Raw genomic sequence first — 27,926 nt, 5'->3', positions numbered from 1 at the left:
CTTCACTTACATTGGAAGTTCTTCTTTTCCCTCATGGTTGTGCAGCATTAAGTAGTAAGAGCCATCAGTGTACATAACTAAGATGGCATCTTTCATTTGTTTCACTCATTAGATGTAACTGCACCAATGAAAGCATTAGTGTGCAGGGAGAAAACGATGCTGGGAGCAGAAATTAGTTACATGCATTATAATGACTGACTGGGAAGACAATGATCCTTAGGAGGCAGCTTTGAGAAGACTAAGTACAGGGAGAACGTCCCGTCCCGTCCCCAGAATGCAATATTACAGAGACAATAGAGAGAATGGTCTTCATGAGGAAACAAAATGAGAGAGTGAATCAGTAAGGGAGGTAAACGAGGAAAGAGAACTGGTCCTGTTGCTTCCATTTGGAAGAACTCCTTGAAACTCTTATTAACATGTTCTCTGGCTGGTGGCTGTACAAAAGAGACAGATCATCAATCTTCGCACGGCTCAGCATGCCAGGTGGCAGGCCGAGAAATGCCCTAAGACCAGGACAGCAGGATGGCAAAGCGGACTCGCACTATCCTCCATACACCAGACCTACCTGCACATCATCTATGATCTGTCAGCCTTATTTGTATTAATGGAAGAAAGTTATCAAAATCTGCAAGCAGTCATTCAACATGAACGGACCACAGTGAGATTTTATGCAGGGCTGCCCAGGCTTTTGGTTCCTTGTAGATTGTGACATCTTTTATTGTACCAATGTAAGAATGATCCAAAGATATTGCAGGCACACCCGCTTTCAAATCCACAGTCCCTTCTTCAAATACCATTTCACATTCTGGCAACAGGTATCGCAAACGTCAAGGAATCCACTATTCTCTACGACGCACAACCAAGTCATATGTGACCCTGCTGATTAACAAAGAGGTAAAGTGACGTGCTTAGGGTCACATAGGGGACTGGAACATGAAGCTCCAGGACTCACTGTTGTTCGCTTTAACCACTAGGATTCACTATCTGCCCTTACGTTACTAAGATAGCTGCCAGTTGTACTGGGCCAAATCCTGCAGTGCCATGTGTTAATGAACAATTGGAACATATTAACAAGCAAATCTGAAGTCCCATGACTGCTTATGCCCAACAGACTGGAACTTTGTACTGTTCAACAGGAAAATCAGGTGTCCGTGACCTTGAATACCACAGAAACCTGTGCACATTCACAGTACGAGCACCCATGAAATCTGCATTCAGTACACTGGTGCAGTACTACAATAAGTAAGCGCTGGGCCTCTCAACCAATCCTGGAGAACCCACAAAAAGTCAAGTTTTTAGATGCCCACAATAGATCATGCATGAAATCTATTTCTATACACTGTATATGTAAATTGATTTTATTCATTTGGGATACCGTGAAAACCTGAAGAGGTGTGGAGGTCACTAAGACAGCTGAACAGCCAACACGAGACCACCGATGCTGCAAAACACTGAAATTCCAGCGTTACAATGGACTACAGTGATTCTGACACTGACAGGAGAAAAGCTGGAGATTCAACATACTCACATACTTATTCCACACACAGTTCCACTTTGCTGTAACTTACTGGCAAGGCGTTGCCATCTTCCTCAGAGCCATGACCACGCTGCAGTTCCTGCTATATTCAGCTGAACTGCCGGTGCTTTGGTGGGAAGAAAAGAACTTTAAAAGATGAAACACTGAAACACAACGGACTGCTCCGGTGGAAGCCTTCTGTCTGCCTTCACCAAACCAAGATCTGGCATCAACACTTTTGTGCTGGGCTTCCCAGCATGGCAATTCCTACTCTGAGACCGAGCTTTTCACCTCTGGAGTCCCTGCTTCAGGCTTGCCGAGTGCTTCCTTGCCTGGTTCTTTCAGCTGTTTGGAGGATTTGAGCTGATTTCATCACTTTGAAAGTTCTTATTGGCCATTATCCCGAGGCAATGTAATAGTACAGACTGCAATCATCCCAGAAAAATGTACCTACTAAGCCAATCTCTGGCTATCACATTCTGATTACCGAGCAGCTGTATGCACAGGACATTATATACTTGTCACCATCCTTGATTTAAAGCAATGAAAGCAACTCGATTAACAGGACATTTTTCAAATGATTTTACCTGGGTAACTAAATGTAAAAAAAATGCAGCCGAGCACTGCCCTCCTGTATGTTTCCCAGCAGGCATGCATGCTTCTACCCGGGCTACAAACGGCAGCGGGCGGGGGAAGGTCATTTTCAAATCCCTGTGCCCGCTGTAAAACAGATGCATAGTCCGTGGGTATGGCGTCGACTGGCCCCAGAATTTTCAGAGGGAAACTCTGTGGGGGGAATCTGTTTGTAAGCTCCTGGGTGGGGTACTTACATTTTACAAACTGTGCTATCAGCAGAAAAAGTCCCATCTGCGCCTGCCTGATGAACTGTCCAGTTCTTCATCCTCCCACTAGATGCACTGTTGAAGAACTTGGTATACCCTAAATAAAATCCATCCATAAGGACCTGAAATCTATGGAGCAGAGGTAGCCTCTGTTCACAGTACATTTGCACATCCCCCATTCCCATATTTGCGTAACTTGCCTTTGAGTCTTCATTCTTCTGCTATTTTCTCTTCAACGGTTATTAAAAAAAAATAAAAATTCAGAAATGGGGCTGAACAGAGATTTGCTGATATTCCTTCTTTATAAAGCCCTGCCAATCTGCCTGGCTTTGACAGCAGTATTTAATATTCTCTGCCTGCATGGTTTTTACCAGCACGCGCAGCTCCCTGCTGCCAAGAGTTTACAATCTAAGCCCAAGGACAGGGAGGTTAAGAGACTTGTCCAAGGTCAGGTAAGTCATATTAGGCAGTCTGCAAGCTTCTCGGCTTTGAGATGAAACCCCAAGTAAACAATGCTAGCCTTACTACAAGGAATGACACAGAAAGCCTGCACACACCGCTGGTGGGTAGAGCGTGCTCCTTATCTGCGGCGTGCCAGAAGGCAATCGGAAAGCTGGGGATTAGCTCGCTTTATTTCAGCCGAAAAGGTATGGAAACCAGTTTACAATGATTTGAATGCAAGCCATGTGTCAGCGTTTTTGTGGTGTTCATGACTGTAACAGTTTGCAACATCAAGGCCTGTCTTAAAAAGTTAAAATAAATTGTGTTTTTACTGGATTACCCGCTGGCAATGATGCTCCAGAGTCTCTAACTGCATTTATGTGGGATGAATTCTGTATATTTTTGATTCTTGCTATTTTATATTCCCTTCTGGTGCATCCCAGTCTGTGTTCTGAAGTAACCCACACACTCTCTTCTCTGGGCCTATCCATCCCACAATGCAGAGTACACATAGTCTCTCTCTTTATCTATCAAATACCACAAGATTTGGTATTTCCCAGTAAAGTTTTCCACAAATAGATATTAAAATAAGTATTCAAATTATTACAGAGAAAAGCCTTTGCATTCATAACAGAAAGCACCATTGTAGTTAGCTTTCTGTGATGAATAACTCCTTCCATGCACACACAGACACTCTATCCCCACAGGCATATATACGTAGGGCTTCTGATCCTAGGGGTTTAATTTTCAAGCAATTAGGTATATTTGGCGGGGGCTAAAAATAGTGAAAATCCTGTTAAAACCTGTTAAAAGTTTTGACATTTTTAGGAGGATTCAATTTAATAAGGTGCATATCAATTTATCTTAAAATATTTTCATGCTGTGTTGCATGGTGTGTGTATGTGGCTAGGTTGGGGGTGGCAAGGGGTGTGTATGTGGCTGAAAGGAATGGAGGCATGAGGATGCATGCAGGGGTATGGGGATGGAGAGTGTGAGTATGTGTGTGGCTAGAAGGAATGGCAGGTGGTGTTTGGCTGGAGGAGATGAGGTAGAGATGGAAGGGGTGTGTGGGATATGTGGTGGCAAACTGTTTTGTGACAGGTTATGTGTGTGTGTGTGTGTGTGTGGTTTCAGGGTTTCCTTACTCTCTCTCTCTCACACACACACACACACACACACACATTTTCTTACATACTCCCTCTCTCATACACATACCATTCTCTCACACAGACAGGCTCTCTCTCTCTCACACACACACACACACACTCTCAGGCCTCCCTCTCTCTCTGGACTGTGACAGGATGGTGTCCGCCATGGCCCCACTGGGTTTCTCTTTGGGTCCACTCAGATGACATCATCTGGCTGCTGCAGTCAGTAAGAGGCATCCTGCAATAGCTGGATGATGTCATCAGAGTGCTTCTACAGTAGGCCTCTTTTGGGGGGTTTTCCAGTTAAAACCGAAAAACCCAGTTTCCCCTATCAGGGGTGTTTTATTAGGGTTTTTCAGTTTTAACCAAAACTAGGCAGCCCTATATAAAAGTCATACTCATTGCACACCTTCAGTAGACCATGAAGTCATCAAAACTTCTCTTGTCCTATTGTTTGTCAGAAAAAAAACTAATTTCAGGGCTCCAGGATCAGCCCCTTTAGTTTATTTGGAACCTATCTACAGGCTGTTCACAGGTCTTTGCAGGGACTTCCATCTGTATATGGATGATATTCAATTCTTCAGCCCTCTTAAAAGATCTTGGTGTAGTACAACTGCTTCCTCTTTCATACACACACATATATACAAGCAAGCTGTTCTATGGTAGCCCAAGGAGCTGCGGCCTCTTCCTTTTTGGCCAGCACCGGGTTGGGCTCTGCCAGCTGTGTAACAGCCGGTGGCCTTGTGGCCTCTCTTGCTGACACTGCCCCATGCAAATGCACGGTATGCACACCCGGTCATATCGAGCCTGGGAAAAAAGGTTAGCATTTGTAATCTTCAAGAGATTACAGAAAGAGGTAGACAGGCAGTAATATCTAGAATCGCTAAGAGAAGCTGGGAAATTAGTGAGGAATGCAAAGATTGAAATGGAAAAAAAAATCAAATACTGAAAAATGAGGAGACGAGACCTTATTTCCAATAGTTTAGTGATAGGAGGAACTACAAAAGTGGCATTTTGAGACTCAAGAGGTAGAAAGGAATATGTAGAGGCTGAGGAGGAAAAAGCAAAATTGCTTAACAAATATTTCTGTTTGGTGTTCTCTGTGTAGGGTCAGGAGCAGGAGCAGGACCACATAAAACCATTCATCAACACTCCCCACTCGACTTACAAGTCCCTTTCCAAAAGTATAACTCCTCCAGACCAACCAGAGACGCACTCAGAGGATCCCTCCAAGTACCCCCAGCCAAAACTACTAAACACATCACTCTAAGAGATCGGGCCTTCTCAACAGCCGGCCCCCTTTTATGGAACTCCATCCCACCAGACCTCAGACAAGAACCCAGCCTCCCAATCTTCAGGAAAAGACTTAAGACCTGGCTGTTCAAAAAAGCATTCCCGGACACTGATTAACCCCTGCAGCCTGTTGAACTACCTCCCATGGTAAAAATGTTAATTTAATGTAAATATCTTTATCTAATGTTATCCTCTCCCTTTCTTCTCTACTCCCAGTTCTAGTACCTTGTTATTTGTAACTGCTTCCTCCTCACTAATAGGTTACTCATTTGTTCTTTGTACACCCCTGTTCTATGTAAACCGGCATGATGTGATTGTATCATGAATGCCGGTATATAAAAATTTTAAATAAATAAAATAAAATAAATATACCAATCACACAAATAAGATTGGACATGAGAAAAACCTCAATTAATTTTCTGAAAAGTGGGTTAGTGAGGAGCTATCGAGATTTAAGAACATAAGAACATAAGAAATTGCCATGCTGGGTTAGACCAAGGGTCCATCAAGGCCAGCATCCTGTTTCCAACAGAGGCCAAACCAGGCCACAAGAACCTGGCAATTAGCCAAACACTAAGAAGAACCCATGCTACTGATGCAATTAATAGCAGTGGCTATTCCCTAAGTAACCTTAATTAATAACCGTTCATGGACTTCTCTTCCAAGAACCTATCCAAACCTTTTTTGAACCCAGCTACACTAACTGCACTAACCACATCCTCTGGCAACAAATTCCAGAGCTTTATTGTGCGTTGAGTGAAAAAGAATTTTCTCTGATTAGTCTTAAATGTGCTACTTGCTAACTTCATGGAATGCCCCCTAGTCCTTCTATTATTCGAAAGTGTAAATAACTGAGTCACATCTACTCGTTCAAGACCTCTCATTTAGAGTGGATAAAGCGATGGGTCCGGATGGAATACATCTGAGGGTAACACAGTAACATAGTAATGATGGCAGATAAAGATCAAATGGTCCATCCAGTCTGCCCAGCAATTTGCTTATGGTCGTAGCTGCCACTCCGTGCAGTTACCCCTATGCTGAAATGTTACCCCACCCCCTTTCTTCATTTCCAACTTCAAGTCTTTTAGAAGCCACAGTGTTTGTCCCATGCCCTTTTGAATTCATTTACTGCTTTTATCTTCACCACTACTTCTGGGAGGGCATTCTAGGCATCCACCACCCTCTCCATGAAGAAATATTTCCTGATATTGGTTCTGAGCTGACTCCTTGCAGTTATATATCATGACCCATAGTTCTACAGTTTCCTTTCCAATGGAAAAGGTTGGAATTTTGTGCATCATTAATACCTGTCAGGTATCTGAAGGTCTGTATCATATTTCTCCTGCACCTTCTTCTCCTCCAGGGTATAAATAGTTAGACCCGTCAGCCTCTTCTTGTGGGTCTTGGAAACATACCCCACACCAATTTGGTCGCCTGTCTTTGGACTGTTTCCATCCTTTCTCTGTCCCTTTTTGAGATATGGGCTCCAGAACTGAACACCATACTCCAGGTGAGGCCTCACCAAGGACTTGTACAATGGCATTACCAGCTCTCTTTTTCTGCTGGTTATTCCTCTCCTATGCAGCATAGCAACTTCCTGGCTTTAGCTACTGCCTTGTCACATTGCTTCACTGCCTTCAGATCACCAGACACAATCACCCCAAGGTCCCTCTCCTGGTCTTTCACCCTCTATCAAATCACTTTTCATTCTCTCTACTCCTTCAGCCATGTCCACTCTGTTGCAGAAACTGGTTATCATCTGCAAAAAAGCAAAGGGTCATTCCATATCAAGTGGACCAGAGGTCCATGCTCAACCTCCTCCAAACAAAATTTTGCACGGATGTTCTCTAGGGTCTCAAACAAAACCGCACTAAATTTTTCACCTGGATCTCCATTGGCTGGAGAGCTAGAAGCAGTTGACTAGAGGTCACCTCTGAGTACTACGCTCCGTGCAACCTAAAATGGCCATTTTATCCAGGTGCTGCAGCCTGACAATACCTCTCAGGGGCCAGAAATTTTGTGCATTAGTACACTTTCTTGACATAAGTGAGCGGGTTCTTTCCCTCTTAAATGGGTATAAGGTTCCTTTAAATATTTAGTTGTGTACATACCTAAAGATCTTGCACAATTACAAAAATTAAACATAATGGGCCGGATTTTAAAAGGTTTGCGCGCGTGGCCGGGCCTTACGCGCGCTGGGCCAATTTTTAAACGGCCCAGCCACGCAGGATGCCGGCGTGTGCACCTTGCTCCTGCTCAGGAGCAGGCACAAAAGGTAGGACAAGGAATTTGGGGGGATTTAGGATAGGGATAGGAGGAGGGCAGGCTAGGGGAAGGGGAAGGCAGGTCAGGCTAGGGGGTTGGGAAGTTCCCTCCCAGTCTGCTCCTTATTTGGAGCGGACTGGGAGGGAACTGGGGAAGGCTCTGATTTATCACCGCGCGTAACTGCGTATATCTTCCCCCCCCCTTGCGTGTGCCGACCTGGCATTTTATAACATGCGCGCGTGCAATGTTTTAAAATCCTCCCCAATGAGAGTTTATTGAGAGTTACTGAAACATCTCCATTGAGATGTGTCTCATTTCTTTTGTCGCTGATGGGAAAAATTCAACTTTTTAAAATGATCTTGCCTAAATGGATTTATGTTTTAATCTATTGCCTATTTATTTGTCTAAGAACTGAATTTCTTAAAATTAGTAATTTAGGGGTAGTTTTAAAACATTGCGTGCGCGTGCTGCCCAGCACGCACACACGGATGCGCAATTTTATAACATACGAGTGCAATTTCATGCAGCGACGCTCCGGGGCCTTCCCCAGTTCCTTCCCAGTCCACTCCAATTAAGAAGTGGACTGGGAGGGAACTTCCCAACCCCCTAGCCTGACCTCCCTTCCTCTATCCTAAATTCCCCCCAAATTGTTAGCTTACCTTTTGCACCTGCTTCTGAACAGAAGTAAGTTGCGCTTGCCGGCACCCTGCCGGCACGCGATCCCCCCAGCACAGCAGCAAATGGCCGCTGTGCCGGGCGCCTCTAGCCCCACCCTGCCCCCGGACCGCCCCACCCCATGGACCGCCCCTTTCACTAACCCCGGAACTTACACGCATCCCGGGGGTTTACGCGTGTGGCTGGGCCTTTGAAAATTGGCCCAGCACACGTAACTCCCTCCTACGCATGTAAACCTCCGGGTTTTACGCATGTAGGTGATTTAAAATCCGGACCTTATTGTGGGGCTTTATTTGGAATAAGAAGAAACCTCATATTGCTATGAATCAATTAATGAAAACTTGGACTAAAAGAGGTCTAGAACATAAGAAGATAAGACTTGCCATACTGGGTCAGACCAAGGGTCCATCAAGCCCAGCATCCTGTTTCCAACAGTGGCCAATCCAGGCCATAAGAACCTGGCAGGATCCCAAGGCTTAGATAGATTCTAAAGCTGCTTATCCCAGAGCTCCACCTTAATAATAGTTTATGGACTTTTTTCTCCAGGAACTTGTCCAAATCTTTTTTAAATGCAGCTGCAATAATTGCTTTCACCACATCATCTGGCAATGAACTCCAGAGCTTGCTCTGACTAAAAAAAACATTTTCTCTTATTAATTTTAATGTATCATCTAGTAACATCATTGTGTGTCCCCAGACTTTGTACTTTTTGAAAGAATAAGCAACTGATTAACAGTTACTCGTTCCATTCCACTCATTATTTTATAGACCTCTATCATATCCCCCCTCAGCCGTCTCTTCTCCAAGCTGAACAGCCCTAACCTCTTTAGCCTTTCTTCATAGAGGAATCATTCCATCCCCTTTATCATTTTAGTTGCCTTTCTCTGTACCTTTTCTAATTCTGCTATATCTTTCTTGAGATGTGGTGACTAGAAGTGCACGCAATACTCAACATGAGGTTGCACTATGGAGTGATACAGAGGCATTAGGATATTCTACATTCCTTTCCTAATAATCCCTTGCATTCTCTTTGCTTTCTTGGTTTCTGCTGCAAACTGAGCAGAAGATTTCAATGTATTTCCAACAATGACACCCAGATCCTTTTCCTGAGTGGTGACTCCTAATGTGGAACCTTGCATTGTGTAGCTATAATTTGGGTTACTCTTCTCTAAGTGCATGCTTTGTACCCGTCCACATTAAATTTCATTTGCCATTTGCATGCCCAGTCTCCCAGTTTTGCAAGGTCCTCTTGCACTTTCTCACAATCCTCTTGAGATTTAACAACTTCTAATAATTTGTATCATCGGCAAATTTGATCACCTCACTCACTGTTCCTATTTCTCGGTCATTTATAAATATATTAAAAAGCAGTGGTCCCAGTACAGATCCAAGGGACATTCCATTGGGAAAGTTTACCATTTAGCTCTACTCTCTGTCTTCTATCCTTTAACCAGTTTCCAATCTGTATTGGACACTGCACCCTATCCTATCACTTTTTAATTTCCTAATTTAAAATTGTATAATTTTGCAGCTAATCTGCATAATTTAGTGACTGGATAATGCGAACCAGTCATTATACACCAATAAATTCAGAATCCTTTGTAATGAAACCAATAACTTTGGAATATGCTTTACATGCCATTATAGTGAAACTACCTATAAATTTTAAATCTAGTAAATTAGTGCAACCATTACTGAAAACACGAAGATGGAGACGTAGGCAGAGGCAACTTAATTATAAATGATTTCCGTTTCTGCCCTTTAAAGTAATAGAGATTTTGCCCCAGGTTTACATGGCGGGAGAACCGACAAGTGGTATAAAAAAGATTTACGTGTAATTCATCAATTCTTAAATGTTCATTCTCTCACTTACAAACCCTACAGTAGACCAAAAAGATTTCTGGGGCTATCTCCAGGTGAGGCATCAGACATTCCCGCCATTACCACAGGGCAGTGGGAAATGTTAACTGATTTATTTGACACTGAAGATGCTACTAGGCATACCTTATCTGTTAATAGTTAGGAGGAATGATACAGCAGCTGAAACGGAGGCAGACTTTGATGCTTGATTATAAAAATGGAAACAAGACTTAGATATACTATTAGCAAAAGAGAAACTGGCTCAGTGTTTTCTAAAGATTTGTGTAATTACTACAAAATGTGATATTAAGAGAAACGCAATATACATTTTTGACCAGATTTTCTCTCTCTTTCAGAAGCAAGCATGTCTTGCTAAGATTACTTATCAAATGTGAAAAAGAGAATGGGGCCTTAAATCTCTCTTTCTGGTCGTGTGCAGTGAAGAAAAAAAAAAGTTTTCATGGCAATTTGTGACTTCTGTTTGAATTGTATACCACACTGTTCCAGAAGTTTAAAATTAGATGATTTTCACATGTAATTATTGTTATGAGATCTGAGGGATGGATTTTTGTACTGTAACTTGTTCTTTTGGAAGTGAGACAGATGGGGTTGAAGGGTGGGCAGGATTCATTTGTTCATGTGAAAATCTTACGTACAGTGTTTATTTTTTTGCAAGTTCCTTAATAAAATGTATTTGATATAAAGTTGCATGCTATGCATTAGATTTACTCCAGTGATTATATCACATTTGATTGAGTTATGATCACTATTGCTAAGTGGCTCCTCACAGCAGGTCCTGAGAAGTAGATGTAAAGTTGCTGCCTCTCTCATCAGTTCTTTGTGAAGAAGTCATTTATGGTATCTAGAAACCCTAACCTCTAGCGCAATCAGTACTGAGGTAAATGAACTCTACCATGATGGGCTGCCATATCTATTTGCCTTTCTATTTTCTGCTAGGATTGCACAGTCTGTTTCTTCATCTTGGCCAGGCGGCTGGTAGATACACCCACTGCTAAACTCTTACTCATCACACATGGAATTTCTGTCCATAAGGATTAAAAAATGCATTTTATTTATTTACTTGTAGATTTTTATATACCTTTGTTTGGTACTAGCTTTCATAACGGTTTACAAGTATAACAACAGTACCTAAGAAATTTACAACCTGTGAACACAACACAACGGTTTATGGGTATAGCAAAGCAGTATAGGACATTTATAGACTGTCGAAGCAAGCAAAGATAGTGCACTAGAAAAATATTAGATATCATGTTATTTCTTTTATTTATTTATTTGAACATTTTTATATACCAACAGTTGTTGGGAACATCCCATCGGTTTACATAGAAACATAAATTAGCAACAGGCTTTACAATAAACAATAATTTGAGAAATTGAGTTTCAAGCAAACTAGGTATGAATTCTTTTTGACTCTATGCCACCCCTCCACCACTTTGATCTGCCTGTCACATCGATATAATTTATATCCTGGTATCATAGGGTCCCATTGGTTATCCTCCTTCCACCATGTCTCAGATATTTGTTATGTCTACATCATTGTATAATGCCATACATTCTAACTCTCCAAACTTACTTTTTAGACTTCCTGCATTCACATACAGACATTTTAAAGTATATTTTTATTTGTATATCTAATTATAGGCAGAGTCATTCATATCTGTGTGCTCTTTATTTAAACCCATCTAGCCTACTTCAGCCTTTCAATTCCAGGCTAATATGCTTTCTTATATCACAGACCTTGCAGCTAGACTATAAGCTGCTGCCTGTACATTTCCAGATAAACAATTACCCTACCAGTGCAGCATTTCTTGTAGACCTTAGCTCTCTCCAGGGCTTCCTCATGCTCTGCTATCAAATGTCTTCCTCTCTCTTGGCTGCCTCCCTCTCTTCTTCTGGGCAAGCAGTTTGGGCTTTTACATGCTGCCAAAATCTACCATTGTTTCTAGGTGTCCAATTAAGCCTAACTGGGTTCTGTGATGGAACTGGTCTTGGACTACATGTCCCAGAGGGCTTTTCTTCCTTATGAGGTCACTTCCTGTCTGACATGGAGTCTCAAAAACTCCATTCCCCAGGATTCCTGTAGGCTTACTTCCTTTCCAAAGTCTAATGTTTTCTCTCAAACTTCCCTTGGTACCAAACTGCTGCAAATCCAGTGACAGGCAGGCTGAACTGACACACATTGTTCCCTGGGTTTAGTACAAATAAGTCAAAATGAAACTCCATGGAGAATTAGGAAATCAAAAAAATCTTGCTGATTAAAATGAGGATACAAATACTCTCCCATTTTCTCTGTCACTCTTTTTCCCTGGTTTGCTAATGTCTCCAAGCTTTCTCTCTCTAACCTTCGGTTTCCTTCCTTCTATGCTCTCTACTTATTTAAAAATGTTTGTATTCCGCACCTTTCAGTGCTTGTCCAGGGCAGAGTACATCAAACATTCATAAATAAATGTTACCTTTCTTTCTCTTTTTTTTGCCTGTCACTCTCTGTTCCTAACTCTCTTCTCTGTCCACTCTATCGCTGTCCTTCTGCCTGCTCTTCTCCTAACCAGCAGTGCAACTCAATGCATTTCTAATGGCAAAAAAGGGACACCTATCTGCAGATGTGCAGGTCCACTCTTTTCCATGGGGTGCTCCAAAAAGATCCCATGAACCACAACAAATGAATTTCCATGATACTCTGCAATAGTACTGAGGTTTCACATCTGGCCTCTCCATGAGTTGGAAGTCTGTTGCTTTTCATGGATGAATTTTAGGTGTTAAGGCTGATCCAGCTGATAAGGACCATGGTCTCCTTCATTTTATAGTATTTGGAACCAAGTCCTGGATTTATCCCTAAATACTGCCTTGGATATTTGGATGTAGTTCAAGAAAGTCCCATATCCCTTTTAACAAGAGGAATTCAAACCTCTCCAGCCTTACAGGAGAAGCAACTTGCTTCTATACCCAAAAGGATCCGTCTCGGTCACTCAACTAATGCACTGCACACACCATTAGTGCATCAAAAGGGTAATTTCATCTCTCAAAGATAATCATGAAACTGTAGAAATGATTCACAATGACTAAGAAACAAGCAGTTAACAAAAACAGGCTAAAAAGGGAAGAGGCAAAACATACATCTTTGAAGAACAGTACACACAATTTTAAGAAATATGTCATGCACCAAATTGCATGCAGTCACCCTGTTCCACTGGTCAACTATAATAATAATATTAATAATAGTATACCACAAACCACTAGGTTCTATGAGAAGACTTCTTCTGTTTGAAATATTCCTTGATGCTTCTCGCTACCTTTCACGGGAATAAAAACATTAAAGACTCTAATCAAACCAGAGACTAAGGGCCTGATATGCATAAGCCCCTTGGAATTATTTTACATGGATCAATTCTGAATGCCAGCTGCAGACTGCAGTCCTAAAAAATGCAGATCATGATGCAAAATAGCCTTCAAGATGATGGCATCTGGGCATTATCCTTGACTTTCTCCTGACTCTGAAAGCCCAGATAAAAGCTATGGCTAAAACTGCAGTTTACAAGCTAAAAATTGGGTTAAAAGCTTTTTTTATTTTGGTTGATTTTCAAACTATTGTACAAGTTGTAATTCCCTTTATCTGGACTTGCCTATTACCCTAATACCTGTTCTTCATCTAACACAGAATACTGCTGCCAAGTTAATTAACGGATGTTCACGTTTTGAGCATATTATTCCTAGTTTACTTTTATTACACTGGCTGCCTGGATTTTGGAGAATTCAATTTGAGATCGCCTCCATAAATTTTAATGCACTCACTAATGATCTTTCATTTCATTTGTATGCTGCACTTACTGTTCATTGAGATCATCAAGTATGCATATTCTAGTTATACCTTCATTTAAAAAAACAAGCAACATCAAAACTAGAGCCAGAATTTCTTACCGCCTTGAACTCAGAGCCATGACTTGTTTTATAACTTTTAGGAAATAATTGAAAGCACTGCTTTCCATTCAAACATTTCCTGTTGTTTTTCAGTTATTCTTTTGCTGTTGTTATTTTATATTTGTATGATAATTGTTGATTATGCTATGGTTTATGTTTTTAATGTTTTGCTGTGTTCTGCTGAGTTTTTATTTGGATCAGCAGAATATAAATATTAAATAAATAAATCCAAAGATCAGCCCATCTTTAGCTTCTGATGAACTGAAACTATACAAGCAAATAACATAAACCATAAGATCATTAGGACCAACCTGCACCCTCCAGAAGCTTTCACATTGGTGTTGAAGATTTTGTGGCAAAGTGGCTGATTTTGCTTGGAGACTTAGATGTGTCAGCTAGAGGGACAGCTCCGCGTACAGTGTGCCTGCCTATAACATTTATTTAATTCAATTTAATATTCCGCTCTACAGAGTCATCAAGAAGCCGGTTACATAAATAGTGTATAGAACATATGTTATATCTGTAACATCTCAAGCCCTATCAAATCCAACTTCATCTTTAATCTTAACAAGACATGTAAGACAAGGTGCAGCAAGCCAAAATTATTCAGTCTGGCTACATATAAGAAATATATATAACGTAACCCCCATCTCCGGGTGATGACAACACCAGTGGGGCCATAAAAGAATTTGTATCATTTGATCCACTTCTATTCAAACTCTCTCTCAAAGGTCTCCAGACCCAGGGCTGGGTTCTTTTACTGGCGGGGGAAGGATATTCTCCTCCAAGGCCCTGAGTGGCAGAGATGACACTTTATCTCGTGCCTAGGAGAAGTATCCTTTCTCTTTCCCTTAGGTGGATGTAGAGACTCAGATGGAATGTCCAACATTAAACTTTACTGACAGGGTTTATTGAAAAATCAATGGCACGGTTCACAGCTGTTCTCAGGTGGCATTTACAGTTCTTAATCTCAATCCACGCCACGGTCTCTTTCTCTACCAGGGCAAAGGACACCCTCACCCTCCAGGGCTTGGATGAATGAGTTCCCCAGGGGGCAGGGGTATTTTTGTTTGGGCAGAAACCCCCCATCTCTCACTGATCTATGTGAACAACCTATGTTCTGTGCATGACCATTATACTAGGTATCATTAGATTTGTCATAGCAATAAAATTCCATCTGCCTTATTTATAATCATAGCTTAAAATATTAAACCTATATTTTTATATTTTGCTTTGCATTTAAAATGTATATTACTTTTCTTTGCTGTAGCAGAATGCACTACACAGTTCCTGATAAACGACCAGCACATTCAAAGATATTTTTTCTACTCTTGTTTTCTTCTTATATATTTATTTTATTTATTTATTTAATAGCTTTTATATACCGACGAACGTTGGGAACATCTCGTCGGTTTACAGAGAACAGAACTGAGCAACAGGCTTTACAATTATCATATAATTATATAAGGAACATTAAAAAAACATACAATTAACAGTGTAGAATATACAAGGATCATTAAAAACATACAATTAACAGAGTAGAATATACAATAAATAATTAACTAAGTGGTATGCATGATAGAGGTTATCCAGAGAGGTTATCCAGAGATCCCTTATATTCATTTCTTATGACCACTAATTAAGCCCCTCTTGCATTTGTTTCATGTGCACCAATGAATAAGCCCGACAAATTATCATTTTTTGTCAGTGTTCTAGTATGTCTACTATGATGGTCATCCACAGTAAGCTGTACCCCCAGTGAGGGATAAGACCATAAGAAGTTGCCATAATGTTTCATACAGAGGATCCATCAAGCCCAGCCCATTCTTTTTACAGCAGTGGCCAATCCAAGTTACAAATACCTAAACATTAAATAGATCTCATGCTACTATTGCCGGAAATAAGCAGTGGCTATTCCCTAAGTCAACTTGACTAACAGTAGTTTATAGACTTCTACTCCAGGAACTTATCCAAACCTTTTCTAAACCCAGCTAAACTACCTACTTTTACCACATCATCTGGCAATGAATTCCAGAGCTTAATTACACATTGAGTGAAAAAGAATATTCTTCAATTTGTTTTAAACGTACTACTTGCTAACTTCATGGAGTTCTCCCTGGTCCTTCTATTATCTGAAAGAGTAAACAACTGATTCACATTTACCTGTTCTAGTCCTCTCATGATTTTGTAGACCTCCATCAAATCCCCCACTCAGCTGTTTCTTCTCCAAGTTTAACAGCCCTAACCTCGCTAGCCTTTTCTCACAGGGGAGCCGATCCATCCCCTTTATTATATTACAGAGGTAATTCAATATTTTCTCTTAATTTTGTGTGGAATTGGGATAGTGATTGGTATACCAAACAGTCTCGCACAGAGTCCCAATGTTCTCTTCCCAGAGTGAAGACTCCAAATAAAAGTCCTCGATAGGTCTCAAAATAGTCTTACTCACAATTCTCCAGTGTCTCTCTCGCTCAGGATCCATAGCTGGAAAAGATCTACACAGGAACACACAGCTTAGATGTTCCCTTTCAAGGCAGGAAGGGGGCACAAAACCCTTCCTCCCAGCTCTTTAACCAAAAAGTCTCTTCCGAAAAACTGAGTCCAAAAATCATTGGAAGGTCCTTGCATCGGGTCGCCACCATACCTCTGTCCTCCAGGAGGGTGTAAAGGTGCAGGTCTTAGATTGTGAGCCCTCTGGGGATAGGGAAATACCTACAGTACCTGAATGTAAACCGATGTGATATCTCAGATCGAATGTCGGTATATGAAAAAAAAAAAAAGTCTTCCCTATCCTGAGCCCCCCAGGGAGAGGTTTCCCTGTGAACTTTCTCCAGGCAACACACAGGGGTCTCGCAGGCTTCTTACAAAGGAAAATTCAGCAAAAGCACAAAACCACCCAGGAGTCAAACCCTACCAGCCAATGAGTGGATTGGAAGAGCAGTTCCCCAACCTCCTTCAGGAACACCAGGCTGGAGTGCCTGAGCCCAAAGGTAGGTCCAAAAATCCAAAAACTATCAAAGCTCTAATACCTCCTCTAATCTCCAGACTTAGACTGCACTGCCCCAAGCTCTCAGGGAAAGAGCTGCTTTTATTACCCCTCAAGGGGATAGCTGAAAAGGAGGGACTGTAATGAATGGTGCCTGCACTGTTCCTAGCTAAAGAAGTTAAACTAGGGCCATAATGGTAATGAGCCCCAGGGGGTCATTACAATAAATATATAAATATTCATATTATTGGTTTACTTTAGACATTCTAAGGGGCTGATAATGAAGTAGACACCAGCAAAATGCCATAGACTTGTAGGAAGTATGATATTCCTTCTAGTCATGCCTAGATATGGTTGATATCAGATTACTGTTGCCTTTTAAGTCTGCAAATCATCCATCTTCAAGTCCCAAACTAACATAGCTTCAGAAAAAAAAAGAAAAGAAAATACAGCAAGATGTCTCGGGAAATGTATTTTAGGATGACAATAATAATTAACGATGTAGAGAGAATGAGCATCTGATTAGCGAGAGGTGTATATCACTGTCAGTAAGGAAGGGGAAAGACATTTCTACATCAGAGATTTGAATATATAGCACAGAATGTCCTGGGTATATGATGCTTTTCCTCTCTTATGTAGTTTGTCACTGCCAAAATACATATTTCAATACCATGTAAGTTGTACTGGAGGCATCTCCAAGTTTCATAATTATCAGGAACATCTGTATAAGATCACATCCCAGGTCTTTTAGAAAAGACAATGCTCACCCAATGTGATGACTGGCGCCTTGACTAATTTATAATGGTCACACCCTTCATGATTCTCCTCCCAACCAGTAAACGTGAGCTGGAGAAAAAACACCCAGAAATTCCTCAAAATTGAATCTGTTTATATTCTGCTTCTAAGGCCCATCACTCAACTTATTTGGAAGCTCAATCAGGTTTCCACTTTCACACTTCTCTCCACCAGACACACACATATGCTCTCTCGCCCACAGACATACACACACTACCACACACACACAAGCTCTCTCTCCCTCACATTCTCTCTCACTCACACCACAATGTTCTCTCTCTCTCACATACATGCACACAATCTCTCTCCAATCAATTACATTCCTTCCTCTCCTGGCCTATCCAGGAGCCACTAGCATTGGCTGCAGCCAACTTTTCCCCATGCAGAAAATATTCCTCAGTCAGCTTCGGCCTATGCAATTCTTGGTCTGCAGCCTCCCTCCAGGGCTCCTAACCACTTCCCTGTCAGCAGTGATTGGGACTGCCTTCTGCAATTGGCTCTGCATGCAGCAGCCCCCATCTGGCTCCTATTTAGCTCCTCACTACCTGCCTCTGCCTTCTCTTTACTGGCCCCACAAGGTTGCCACGCTGCAGTATATTAGGCTGAGGCCAGGGCTGGTGGCAGCTGCACCATGCTGATTGGTTCAGGGCTGCCTGCTGCTTGCCTATGTTGGTAGCAGCGGCAGTTGGCTCCTGCTCAGTTGTTGTTCAGTGCTGTGCTGTCATATAGAAACATCGAAACATAGAAATGACAGCAGAAGACGACCAAACGGTCCATCCAGTCTGCCCAGCAAGTTTTGCACTTTTTTTTTCTCATACTTATGTTACTCTTGGCTCTTAGTAACCTTTTGGTTCTATTTCCCTTCCACCCCCACCATTAATGAGAGATCAGTGCTGGAACTGCATCTAAGTGAAATATCTAGCCGAATTAGTTAGGGTAGCAACCGCTGCAATAAGCAAGCCACACCCACGCCCACCTGCCCACCCAGATTAAATAATTCAGTCCTTGTTGCTTGTTGTCTGTATATAGATCCACTTTTCTTCATTCCCCCTGCCGTTGAAGCAGAGAGTTATGCTGGATATGCATTGAAAGTGAAGTATCAGACTTTCACCCCTGCCGTTGAAGCAGAGAGTTATGCTGGATATGCATTGAAAGTGAAGTATCAGACTTTCACCCCTGCCGTTGAAGCAGAGAGGTATGCTGGATATGCATGAAGTAACAGTTTTTCTTCTCGCCTGCCGTTGAAGCAGAGAGCTATGCTGGATATGCATGAAGTATCAGTCTTTTTCCCCTGCCATTGAAACAGAGAGTTATGCTGGATATGCATTGAAACTGAGGTATCAGACTTTCTCCCCTGCCGTTGAAGAAGAGAGCTATGCTGGATATGCATTGAAAGTGAAGTATCAGACTTATTTGGTTTGGGGTAGTAGCTGCCGTAACAAGTAAGCTACTCCCCACTTTTTTGTGAATGCAAATCCTTTTTTCCACATTTCCTCTTGCCGTTGAAGCTTAGAGCAATGTTGGAGTCACATTAACCGTGTGTATATTTATTGAATAAGGGTATTATCTCCAGGTAGTAGCCGTCATTCCCGTGAGCCACCCACTCTTCATTCACGTCCTCTAGACCCCTGACCCCTGGAATAAACAGAGACTAATGGAGCAGAGCCAATATAGATTTAATAAAGGGAAGTATTGTCTTACAAATCTATTAGATTTTTTTTTTGAGGGGATTAACAAACATGAGGACAAGGGTGAGTTGGTTGATTACAGTGTATATGGATTTTCATAAGGTGTTTGGCAAAGTTCCTCATGAGAGACTCATCAAGAAATTAAAAAGTCAGGGGATAGGAGGCAATGTCCTATTGTGGATTGGTAACTTGGTAAAGGATAGGAAACAGAGAGTAGAACTGAGTGATCATTTCTCTCAATGGAGTAAGTTAAACAGTGGAGTGCCCCAGGGATCTGAACTGGGGCTGGTACTTTTCAATATATTTATAAATGACCTGGAAAGGGGAGTGATGAGCGAGGTGATCAAATCTGCAGATGACACAAAATTGTTCAAAGTTGTCAGATCACTAGCCAATTGTGAGGTACTGCAAGAGGACCATGTGAGACTGGGAAATTGGGCATCTGAATGGCAGACGAAATTTAATGTGGACAAGTGCAAAATGATGCATTTAGGGAAGAATAATCCAAACTATAAATGCACAATCCTGGGTTCCATACTAGGCATCACCACCCAGGAAAATGACCTTGGAACAATCATAGAAAATACTTTGAAATTCTCAGCGCTGTGTGCTGTGGAAATCAAAACAGTAAACAAAAAGCTGGATATTATTAGGGAACAAATGAAAAATAAAAAAGTGCTCATCATAATGACTCTGTATCGATCCATGGTGCAACCGTGTCTTGAGTATTATGTGCAATTCTGGTCACCCCATCTCAAAAAAGATATAACAGAAAAGGTGCAGAGAAGGGCGACCAAAATGATAAATGATATGGAACAGTTCCCCTGTGAGTTGAGGTTAAACAGGTTAGGGCTTTTCAGCCTGGAAAGAGACTGAGTAGAGATGAGAGGAGATATGATAAAAGTCTGCAAAATCCTCTCAGTGGGCTGGAAAGGGTAAACAGAGAATGGTTTTTTACCCTTTCAAATAGTACTAGCTCTAGTACCAGGAACCCTGCTATGGAAAACTTCTGTCAAAGTTTCTAGAACTTTAACTAGACACACTGAGCATGCCCAGCATGCCTTATACCTGCGGTCCATGCGGGGACCCTCTTCAGTCTCGTAATATAGAATTACGATTAAAATAAAATAATAGGAGAAACCCAACTCAGCAGGGTGACGGGCAGGTTGTGTGAGGACTAACATCCGACTGTCCTCGGAGAACACCTGTTACAGGTAAGCAAATCTGCTTTCTTCATGGGCAAGCCGGATGGTAGTCCTCACACATGGGTGAATCCCTAGCTACAGGCTGCTCCCCAACACAAAAGGGGACCAACAGACACCCAACCAGGTGTCAATGGGAACAACAAAAACAACAGTGCTGTTGGTGACAGAGGGGAAGACTGCCTGAACTCAAACATCGGGTCCTAGTCAGGGAGCACTCGGTTCTACACCTCAAAGAGATTCCTAAGGGCAGACTGGCTGAACCTCCTGTCATATGTCATATACCGGCATGATGTGCTGCACGAATGTCGGTAAATAAAAGTTAATAAATAAAATAAATAAATAAATAAATATGGGCCCATCCCTATCCAGACAGTAGTGGGAAGCGAATGTGTGGAGAGTACTGCAAGTTGCAGACTTGCAGATCTCCTCCACGGGAACTGCTCACAAGTGGGGCCACTGGCGTTGCCATGGCTCTGACAGAATGAGCCTTGTCATGACCCCCCCAAGATGCAGTCCCACCTAGGCATAACTGAAGGAAATGCAATCTGCTAGCCAACTGGATACTGTCTGTTTGGCAACGGCAATGTCCAACCTATTCCTATCAAAAGAAATAAAAATTTGGTCTATGGCAGGGGTGGGCAAGTCCGGTCCTTGAGGGCTGCAAACCAGTCGGGTTTTCAGGATACCCCTAATGAATATGCATGAAATAGATTTGCATTCAACTGAGGCAGTGTGTATGCAGGATGTGGTTAGTACAGTTAGTGTAGCTGTGTTTAAAAAAGGATTGGATAAGTTCTTGGAGGAGAAGTCCATTACCTGCTATTAATTAAGTTGACTTAGAAAATAGCCACTGTTATTACTAGCAACAGAAACATGGAATAGACTTAGTTTTTGGGTACTTGCCAGGTTCTTATGGCCTGGATTGGCCACTGTTGGAAACAGGATGCTGGGCTTGATGGACCCTTGGTCTGACCCAGTATGGCATGTTCTTAAGAGTGTGTTTACTTAGGGAATAGCCACTGCTATTAATTGCATCAGTAGCATGGGATCTTCTTAGTGTTTGGGTAATTGCCAGGTTCTTGTGGCCTGGTTTGGCCTCTGTTGGAGATAGGATGCTGGGCTAGATGGACCCTTGGTCTGACCCATTTCTTATGTTCTTATGCATCAGTTCGATCGAGGGAGAATAACCAGTCCCCTTTTTGTAAAACGTGGGGATCAAGGTTCCCAGGGAAGCCATCTTGAACTTTTCTTTTTTTAGAAACTTGTTCAAGGACCTCAGTTGTAGGATGGGACAGAATCCTCTTGTCCTCTTTGGAATCAGGAAATACCTGAAGTAGAATCCCTGCTATCTTTGCCCTGGTGGTATGGGCTCAACCGCTCTGGCCGTTAAGAGGGAGGAGAACTCCACTTGTAGTACTTCCTGATGCGCTACTGGCCCCAAAAAGGGCACAGAGGGCAATTTGGTGGGACACCCAATTGATTCAACTGGTACCCTTGATGGATGATGGAAAGAACCCACTGATCTGAAGTCATACTGGGCCACTTGTTCACAAAGAACCGCAACCTGCCTCTGACTGGAGGGCCCAACATCCGGGGTACAGGCAGGGAGAGGCCTACATTCCCTATGATTCTGTGAAAGCACCTTCTCTGGAATTGACTGAGGAGCCAGCTAGGGCTTGGGAGCTCTCTGCTGCTTAGGATGGTGGTGGGAGCCCTGATGGTGTGGTCTGGAGCGAGGAGGCAGAACATAGTACTTCCTTTGGTGATAAAGACTTACTTGGCCCCCTGTCTCGCCGGCCTCCTAGAAGAGGAGGATAGGTCCAGAGTGGTGGCAGAGAGTTGTTGGACAGTTTCATGGTGATCCTGAAGTTGGGCCACAGCGACCCTTACCCTGTCTCCAAAGAGATTCTCCCCAGTACATAGCAGTCAGTGAGTCATTCCTGAACTTCTGTTTGGAAATCCGAGGCCCACAGCCATGTCATTCTGTGGGGGCCGATTCCTGCTGCAGACTTTCGATACTGCCTCTGCACTCCAGGTCCTTATGCATCAGAGACATAAGGGGATCCTGCTACAATTGAGGCAGCTGCTCAGCCACCTCCTGCACCTGCTTCCAGATGTCCCACAAGTCCTGGCTCATGTAGAGCTGGTAGGCAGCAATGTGGGCAATAAGCATGGTGCCTTGAAATACCTTCCTCCCTCGAGTATCCATCACTCTATGGTCCTTCCCCGGGATCGCCGAGGAATGAGTCCATGAGCGCTTGGCCCTCTTGTGGGTGGATTCGAGCACCACTGACTGGTGAAGCATCTGATGCTTACTGAATCCGGTAGTCTTCTGGACAAGGTAGACCCCACCCACCTTCTAATTAGTGGGAGGCACTGTTAGAGGATGCTCCCATATGATCCGCAGCAGCTCCTTAAGGATCTCATGTACCAGGACCACTATTATATCTTTAGGAGGATCTATGAACTGGAGGATCTCAAGCATTTTGTGCCTGGCATCCTCCTCCATTAACTGAAATGAGATGGTTTCTGCCATCACCATTACAAAACCTGCAAAGGTAAAGTTCTCAAGCGGAGATTTCCTTAACTCCTCTGAAGAAGAAGGTTCTGATGGCAGATCCTCAGAGTAGGACTCCGAAGCATCATACCTCCAGGGGTTATAAGGTTCCTTTATCCTCACTGAAGTGATAAGGGATAGGTCCATAGGTGTTCGGCCTTCATCCAGCGGTGCAGGCACCAGTAAAATTGGACGGGTGTGGCAGGCCTCAGCATCTTTGCCAGCCTCAGTGGAGCTTCCCCCTCCTCGGAACGGGCAACAACCACCGTATCGATAGGGGGAGGCCTCGGTGACCCGCCAGGCACCAATGTTATTCCGGGAACAGATGCCAGCTGGATCGGTAATGCACCAATAAGCATGATGAGCTTCTCCAGAAGTGGTATGAGGATGGGCAGCATCGGGTCCACAGGACCGAAGCTTTGCAAAACCTGGTCCTGTGGACCCGACTGGGAGGAAGAAGGGGTGGCTAGATCCTCTTCGGACCCTCGAGGTGGATTGGTGACAGGCATCAGAACCTGTGGAGACTGTTGCAGATCCCCGACACTGATGGAGTACTGGCACTCCTCGCCAAAGGGTCGCTTCGGGGGCATTGTACTTTGCTTGGAGGAGATCAACGGTGGTTGGTCTCCGGTGCCTCTATCCACCGATGGCATTGACAGAATCTACGGTCCTGCCGACATTGACGGCTTGGTGTCCATTGGTTTGGCTCCTTGGTCCTTTGATGCCATCGATGCTAATGCCGATGGCTCAAACCTCTTCAACCCGAAGAGCTGCTCCATCTTGTTGAGTCAAAGCCAACATCCCTTTGGGGTTATCTGGGCGCATAAACAGCAACCCTGGATGTCAAGCAATGCCCTCAGGCAGAGGACACACATCTCATGCAGATCAGAGATGGACATGATCTTTGGGCACCGGGTGCATCGCTGAAAACCGTACATGGTCATGTCGGACAAAACAAAAGGGGCACGAACCAAAAATGGTGGCGGTGGGTGGCGATGGCTGGAGGGCACCAATGCACTGCTGCCACAAAAGGAAACTTAGAATCACTGAAAACCTTGACTAGGAGCATTACGGGAAGGCACTAAGAGGGATCCAGCAACGGAATAACATGGAAAAAATGCAAGAAACGCGAGAAGGAAAAGTTTTCCCCAAGGCAATAAACAGCCAAAATGAGCTCGCTCACACCGTGAGGCTTACAGTTCCGCGGAAAAAGAGAGACTGAAGGGGGTCTCCACATGTATACGCATTATAGGGTATGCTGGGCATGCTCAGTGTGCCTAGTCAAAGTTCTAGAAACTTTGAGAATTTTCCGCATCGGGGCTCCATCTGATGATGTCACCTATGTAGGAGGACTACCATCCTGCTTGTCTTCATAGAAAATATTTTTCACTCACTGCACAATTAAACTCTGGAATTTGTTGCTGGAGGATGTGGTGAAAAGTGTTAGCGTAGCTGGGTTTAAAGTGGGCTTGGACAAGTTGCTGAAAGTCATAAACCACTAGTAGCCATGTAGACTTGAGAAAGCCATTGTTGATCTCTGTTTATGAGCAAGAAGGATTGGATTTATTCTTTGGCATCCTGACAGGTACTTGGACCTGCATTGGCCACTGGCAGAGACAGGATGTTAGGCTTGATGGATCCTCGGTTTGACCCAAAATGACATTTCTTATATTCTTGTTGTTTTCAGGCTAGTCTTGGCATTCTGATACCTCTCTCCTAATACATTTCAGTACCTGTTAATGCTGGTTTCCAATGCTAGAGGAAGAATTATAAATACCACAATGCCCTGAGACTGAAATTCCAGACCTAGGAATGCACTAAAGACTCCTTCCTGAAACTTGGGTTATTTAGCAGCTTTCTATCTATATTAAATCCAAAAAACCAGGTTAATTTACATAATTTGGCCACTCTAGGCAACAGACTGACTTGGAGAATCAGAGTTTGCCATACTTGTGATTAGCATTGCTTTGGTGGCTCCAGATAATCCGGAGAATGACTAAGCATGTTTGGATTTGTAGACCTCATCTCTCTCCCCATCGCATTTCTTGGGAATTGGAACTACAAATCACAGAATACAACAGGTGAAAAAAGGCACAGTGGGTTTAAGTCATTCATCTATGATGGGAAGCCATCTGTTCAGCCTGCTTTTGGAATCTTTTCAGATACCGGCCCTCTACACTGGTTGGGGGGTGGGGGTAGGTAAATTTTGTCCTTGAGAACTGCAAATCTAGCTATCCCCAATGAATATTAATCAGGTATATTTGCATTGAGCTAATCTAGGAGCCTGGTTACTTTGCTAATTTTGGTTTCCCTGAAAACTAGACTGGTCGTGACTCTCAAGAACCAGCATTCCTTACTCCCTGTCTAGTCACTGCCGTACCTGCATACAGTCCAAGGATCTAAACTAATGCCCTACCCCCTCCTCAACTGCAAACTGGCTCTCTCACATTACGGAAGCAGAAGACTGCAGAATCCCTCTGCTGTTCTAACTAACAGCATCCACTCAACAGGGGTACGCGCTTACCTTCAAGTTTTTATGACATTCCTCTACGTGATCATTAAACCATAATGAAGAACCTGCTGCTCTTAACAGCTCTGCTTAATTGCAACACTTAAAGGTGATAGGTAAAAAAACATTTTCACGCTCAAATGCCCTCCTGCTAGTTTATCTCCCATCCAAGATATCTTGGCTGCCTGTATACGTTTTTGGTAAAATCCGTTTTTTATGCTTCTGGCCCAACAGACAATCGGGCCGATGCAATTTTGGCACGCGTTACTCCCTTAACGCAATCCGATCCACCTCTCCGGGGCACCCAATGCAAAAATGCAAACGGGCTGCCACGGTAAAAAGGAGGTGCTAGCAGAAATTGTGCGCCCTTAGCACTTCCTCGGCAGCGGGCGCCCAGGAAAGGTGGCTGTCAGCCACTTAGGAAAATGGATGTTTAACTTTAGAGAGTCTGTTTTCCAAATGTGCACAGCCATGGGTTAGGAAAATGGAAGCTTGTTAATTGAGTGCCGTTTTCCTAACCTGACTGCAGCACACTTTTACATTTTTTTTGGGGGGGGGACGACATTTCTAGCCTTTTTTCCCTCTGACATAATATAGCCACGATATTAAGTCGGAGGAAATACGGAAAGGCAGTACTTTCTGCTTTTCTATACACTTTTTGGGCTCCTCAAGACTTAATGCAAGCTCCAGAGCTATCGTTAGTTTTTGAGAGTAAAAATGTGCCCCAGAGAGGGAATCCATAATAGCCTCATCAACATGCTATTATTCTCTTTCCATAATCTTGCCTAGGTCTCAACCTTGTGGTTGATAAGAGATGGCTCCTCCACGCAGGATAAAAATGAATAAATAAAGAGCTGGAAAAACTGAACAAGGAGCAAACTATGTGCCTAGTTAAGCTATAAAACCAAGCAAATGAAACTCTTCCCACTAAGGAAGAAAGTTTCAGGATATTGGCTGTGCAGTAGTGAAGTTGCCCCCCCCCCAAGAAAGACGCAGACCCCAGTGGCTGATTGGGAGCCGGTATCGGGTCCCCAAAAGGGCATGGATTCCAGCAGCAGATTGGGAGGCAGAATCAGGTCCCCCAGGAGGAAGCAAACTCCAGTAGCAGATCAAGAAGTGAAATTTGGTTCCCCCAGGAGGGCATGGATCTGTCAGTAAAGTAGGAATGATAGAGGAGATGTCAGAAATAGCAGTCTGGATACCATGGATCTCCCTGATGACCAGAACTACCCATCGGCCCAGCTGCATTTTTATTATATGGTGAGATTTGGGGTACAGTGAAAAGGAAAAAAAGGGGGGGTAGGTAAGTGTCAGAGGTTCTCTCTACTATATAGTGGTATTTTTGCAGGGGCTAACACCCCCAAGTAGCTAAATGTGCAGGTTGATACCTTAAAGAAATTGTATATAGTTGTGTAGTCTCAGACTAATACCAATAATTAGATAAATATGTAGAAATGCATATAGTTGTATAGTCTAATAAAACTTGTATATATTTGTAAATACAGCCAGCCCTGTTTACTGTTACATCTGTTTATTTGGGTTTTCTTGGGGAAAAAGGAGGGAAATCCAACCCACTAACAACTTCTTCCCTATGTGGAGGCACCAGGTTCCAAGCACACGAGGACCAATTGAGCCCACTCGAGGGGGACTCCCGCCAGGTTGGTCCCAGATCCAGGAAAACCCACACAAGTTAATAGGACATGGAGGCATTATCCTATGAATATGGTTAATATAGTGTCAATGATAAATTTGGATCTGCAGCCTAGGGGAGGGTACAACATCATAGATACCCTTCAGCTTTCTTGTCCAGATTTTGCTCATGTTTAGCCTGCTATCACACTAACTCCTGCCTTTCTAGAGGACACACACACACACATATATATATATATATATATGCAAACACTAAATTAAAATTCAACATCTCGCTCATTGCATATCTACGGCCCACAGAGAAAACTAAATCAGTAGACAATTTACTGTGTGCTCCTTAAGCAAAGCTAGTAACAGAGTCCAGTGCAGTGAATCCGCACACCTCAAAGGCAAAGGGCTTCTTTCTCAGTAACACACCATTCCAGGTATCAGAGCTTGGGACAGGGAACCCTTCATCTCTGCCACACATTTATTTTATTTATTTAGAGCTTTTCTATACCGGCATTCATGATACAATCACATCATGCTGGTTTACAGGTAACAAGGGGTGTAAAAAGCCT

At 43.0% G+C, this 27,926-nt stretch overlaps 1 protein-coding gene across 4 annotated transcripts in view; it reads right to left on the bottom strand.

Annotated features, from left to right (window-relative positions):
• Nucleotides 1-27,926, bottom strand: part of PDE2A (phosphodiesterase 2A) — a 733,167-nt gene that overhangs the window by 363,730 nt on the left and 341,511 nt on the right. The gene's annotated exons all lie outside the window — the stretch shown is intronic.

This window comes from Rhinatrema bivittatum, chromosome 5 (genome assembly GCF_901001135.1).
Source record: "Rhinatrema bivittatum chromosome 5, aRhiBiv1.1, whole genome shotgun sequence".
NCBI classification, from domain to species: Eukaryota; Metazoa; Chordata; class Amphibia; order Gymnophiona; family Rhinatrematidae; genus Rhinatrema; species Rhinatrema bivittatum.
This window is presented reverse-complemented; position numbering and strand designations above follow the sequence as displayed.